The following is a 5,000-nucleotide window of genomic DNA, read 5'->3' as shown; positions in this document are numbered from 1 at the left end:
CACCGTTCTGCCAGTCACATTCTGTTAAAGGTCCCCAAAGCACACACATCCCTGGGTTGCTCTTCTTTTCAGTTCGCTGTAGCTAGCGACTGGAACAAGCTGCAGCAAACACTCAAACTGGACAGTTTTATCTCCATCTCTTCATTCAAAGACTCAATCATGGACACTCTTACTGACAGTTGTGGCTGCTTTGTGTGATGTATTGTTGTCTCTACCTTCTTGCCCTTTGTGCTGTTGTCTGTGCCCAATAATGTTTGTACCATGTTTTGTGCTGCTACCATGTTGTGTTGCTACCATGTTGTTGTTATGTTGTGTTGCTACCATGCTGTTTTGTCATGTGTTGCTGCCTTGCTATGCTGTTGTCTTAGGTCTCTCTTCGTGTAGTGTTGTGTTGTCTCTCTTGTTGTGTGTTTTGTCCTATATTTATATATTTTTTTGTTTTTGTTTTTAATCCCAGGCCCCCGTCCCCGCAGGAGGCCTTTTTGCCTTTTGGTAGGCCATCATTGTAAATAAGAATTTTTTCTAAACTGACTGGTTTAGTTAAATAAAGGTTAAATAAAAAATAAAAATATATATTTTTTAAAAATCCTTGCATCAGCAGTCAAAGACTACCAGAATCATATGGATACCCCAATTACAGAACAAGAATTATTGGGAAAACTATGCACTTTACAACCCAAAAAGGCCTGTAGTGCTGATGGTATTTTAAATGAAATGATCAACTACACAGATCACAAGTTCAAACTGACTATACTCAAACTTTTCAAAGTGATCCTCACTGCAGGTATTGCCCCAGATATTTGGAACCAAGGATTGATCATACCAATCTATAAAAATGTAGACAAATGTGAGTCAAATAATTACAGAAGAATTTGCGGTAACAGCAACTTGGGGAAAATTCTGTGCAGTATCATAAATAGCAGACTACTTCATGTCCTTGATGAGCATAACGGACTGAAGATAAATCAGATAGGATTTTTACCAAATGACCACAACAGACCACATTTATACCCTCCACACTCTGACAAACGATATATATATTTATTTATTTATACAGGCCTAAAGGCAGACAATAAGGCACAGAGGCTTAATACAAAAGGCACAGAGGCTTAATACAATTCAATTACACCTTCGTTTCCTCACAGAACCGGAGAGCAACCTCTGTCTGGTGAAGTCCACAAAGCATATTCCATGTAACAAACATGACCTACAGCATCATCAAGCAAGTTAATGTTTCTGACATTTTCAGACTACTAAACATCTATTGATTTAGAACCACGGAGAGTTACCGCAAGTTGCAAAGAAAACAGGAGCTGCCGCCGCTATTCCAGCACCATTTCAACTTCAACATTTCATCATCATCAAATCACCTCTGCTTAGTCTACTACAGCAACAACTACAAGATAGCAAAAACAATTTAGTCCAATTAACGTAAGCTAAATAGTATGTGGTTGTCCATGGTTCTGATTTCTGTGTGTGTGCGTGTGTGTGCGTGTGTGCGCCTTGATGCAAGTAGAAAAAACCTGTTGACTCACCCTACTTGTAGAGAAAAGCCAATGCCATCCTCTTCTCTTTCATGTTGATGAAACAGTCTATGACTCTGTCATACAGTACTTTTAGTTGTGTTGTCATAGGCTACCTGGTTAAAATGCTTGCTCAATAGCCTAACTTCCTTTCATGGGCAACATTAGCTAGTTAACATCTAGCTCCATATTGTACTTCCATCCTCTCAGGTCAGGGGCACAATGTATGAATTCATGGTTGGATCAGAATCACCTTTATATAATCATTCACCAGCACGGATAATTAAGTAAAACCACAAGTCCAAATCCCCCTCTCCATCCATGGGCCAATTTTAGCTAGCTAGCTAGATAGCCTCCAGAGGACACCAGCACAACAACACTTCAAGTTGTTTCTATCAAGGACGTAGGCGCTAGTTGCGATTTGATAGGAGTGACACCAAACACTTTTTTTTATAGGAATTTCTTTGACACTTTTTTTGCTCTCCCAGGACCATTCACAGTTGAGCTCCCTCAGTTTAGCTCAACGCTGATTGGCTATTATTTTATAAAAAAATGTATAAAGGGAGGCCAAATGCTTGCTGGCTTCCCTTGCATTCAATGCTATGGGTGGCAACAATGTCATACTCGTTATGACCAGATGGCATCAGATAGATGGCCTACACACACACAGAGACAGAGGGGCAATGTTTTGCTCGCTCGGATGCTTCCGCCGTTGAGATACATTTAGCCTTTTGTGAATTGAAGGAAAATTATGAAACACAGAGAGAAAGATAAATCATTTTCTTTTTTTCTAGGTACATTTTTGGGGGAAGCCTGGCTTCCCTTGGCATCCATGAATACACGCCACTGCACATTTATACCCTCCACACTCTAACTGACAAACAAGTCGACCACAACAGACCACATTTATACCTACCTTCTAAGTGCATTTAGCTCAATTTGAAGGTATTTTTGAAATAAACTAAGCTGTATTGGAGGAACAACATACGATGTTATTAAATCAATGTACACTAAAAAATAAATGTTTGGGTAAAATTGCAAACAAGCAAACAGACTTCTTCTCTCAGTGACATGGAGTGAAACAGAGTTGCTCAATTAGTCTAAAACTATCTACATTAATGAATTGGCAAAAACATTAGAAGAATCTGCAGCACCTGGTCTCACCCTACACAACATTGAAATCAAGTGTCTACTGTACGCAGATGACCTGGTGCTGCTGTCTCCTACTAAGGAGGGGTTACAGCAGCACCTAGATCATCTGCAGCCAGACCTGGGCTCTGACAGTCAACCTTAAAACCTTGAATATAATTATATTCCAAAAGAGGTCTGGATATCACAAATACCTGGGTATCACAAATACCTGGATATCACAAATACCTGGATATCACAAATACCTGGGTATCACAAATACCTGGATATCACAAATACCTGGATATCACAAATACCTGGATATCACAAACACAAATTCTATTTGGACACTACATGTATCTAGGACTAAATATCAGCAACACAGATAGCTTTTGCATGGCTGTGAATGAGCCAAGAGACAAAGCAAGAAGAGCATTCTATTTCATTGAAAGGAACATTAAAATCGAAATTCCAATTAGGATCTGGCAACAACAAAAAACCTAGAAGTTATAGAACCAATTGCTGGATATGGCAGTGAAGTATGGGGTCCACTCTCCAATAATGCATTGACCAAATGGGACAAACATCCAATTGAAATACTGCATGCAGAGTTTTGCCAGAGTATATTGCAAGTGCAGAGAACACCTCCAGATAACACATGTAGAGCAGAATTGGGCCAATACCCCCTCCTTATTCAAATTGAAAAAAGAGCCATACAACCATCTAAAAACAAGGGACCCCAAAACATTTCATCACACAGCCCTATAATGTCAACAGATGGAACAAGAGAAGAGACCTCTCAGCCAGCTGGTTCTGAGGCTCAGTTCACTAACCCAAGCCAAGCCCATAGAGCCTCAGGACAGCACTCAGATAATCTGGCCCAACCAAATTATAACAAAGCAAAAATATATATATAACACCTATTGGAAAGACTACAAAAAATCTAAGTAAACTTTAATGCTATTTGTCTCAAAACAGACGGTACACAGTGATGACCAAATCAAATCAAATTGTATTGGTCACATACACATGGTTAGCAGATGTTAATGTGAGTGTAGCGAAATGCACATCTGACCACTGTGTCTGAGGAAAACTCTAACTATGTAGACTCAGTGAGCACAGCCTGGTCATAGAGACAGGTTGTCATAGACAAACCTGTCTGCGCAGAGAGGACAGGCTGTGCTCACTCTGCTCCAGGGGAGAGGTACTGTCACGCCCTAATCTGTTTCACCTGTCCTTGTGCTTGTCTCCACCCCCCTCCAGGTGTCGCCCATCTTCCCCACTTATCCTATGGGTATTTATACCTGTGTTTTCTATCTGTCTGTGCCAGTTCGTCTTGTTCGTTCAAGTCAACCAGCGTTTTATGTCTCAGCTCCTGCTTTTTCCAATCTCTCTTTTCTCGCCCTCCTGGTTTTGACCCTTGCCTGTTCTGACTCCGAGCCCATCTGCCTGACCACTCTGCCTGACCCTGAGCCTGCCTGCCGTCCTGTACCTTTGCCCCACTCTGGATTATCGACCCCTGCCTGCCTTGACCTGTCGTTTGCCTGCCCCCGTTGCTGTAACAAACATTATTACTTCAACACAGTCTGCCCTCTGGTCTTACCTGAATCGTTATAGGTAGAGACAGAGCTGTATTTCCTATTACACTGTGACAAATACTCAGACCGAAGAGAATCTTTCTTTCCCAAAATGATCATTCATTACAAAGAATTTGAAACTATAAAAGTATTTATCGTGTGAAAACCTAAATATGTGGCCTCTTTCACAGCCAGTGAAAAGCGCAAATGTAACAATAGTATTTTGGGGGGCTTTCATACCATGCCATGTTGCTTTTCAGTCATGTATTTATTTTTATTGTCAGAGAGAGAGAGGGAGGGAGAGAAGGAGGAAGAGAGAGGGAGGGAGGGAGAGAAGGAGGAAGAGAGAGAGAGGGAGGGAGAGAGAGAAGGAGGAAGAGAGAGAGGGAGGGAGAGAGAGAAGGAGGATGAGAGAGGGAGGGAGGGAGAGAGAGAAGGAGGAAGAGAGAGAGGGAGGGAGAGAGAGAAGGAGGAAGAGAGAGAGAGGGAGGGAGAGAGAGAAGGAGGAAGAGAGAGAGGGAGGGAGAGAGAGAGAGAAGGAGGATGAGAGAGGGAGGGAGGGAGAGAGAGAAGGAGGAAGAGAGGGAGGGAGAGAAGGAGGAAGAGAGAGAGAGGGAGGGAGAGAGAGGAGGAAGAGAGAGAGAGAGGGAGGGAGTGAGAGAGAGAAGGAGGAAGAGAGAGGGAGGGAGGGAGAGAAGGAGGAAGAGAGAGAGAGGGAGGGAGAGAAGGAGGAAGAGAGAGAGAGGGAGAGAGAGAAGGAGGAAGAGAGAGA

At 42.3% G+C, this 5,000-nt stretch overlaps 1 protein-coding gene across 1 annotated transcript in view; it reads right to left on the bottom strand.

Annotated features, from left to right (window-relative positions):
* cntnap2a (contactin associated protein 2a) overlaps positions 1–5,000 on the bottom strand; it is a 245,950-nt gene that overhangs the window by 105,912 nt on the left and 135,038 nt on the right. The window lies entirely within an intron of this gene.

The sequence above is a fragment of the Salvelinus fontinalis genome, chromosome 25 (assembly GCF_029448725.1).
Source record: "Salvelinus fontinalis isolate EN_2023a chromosome 25, ASM2944872v1, whole genome shotgun sequence".
Taxonomy (NCBI): Eukaryota; Metazoa; Chordata; class Actinopteri; order Salmoniformes; family Salmonidae; genus Salvelinus; species Salvelinus fontinalis.
This window is presented reverse-complemented; position numbering and strand designations above follow the sequence as displayed.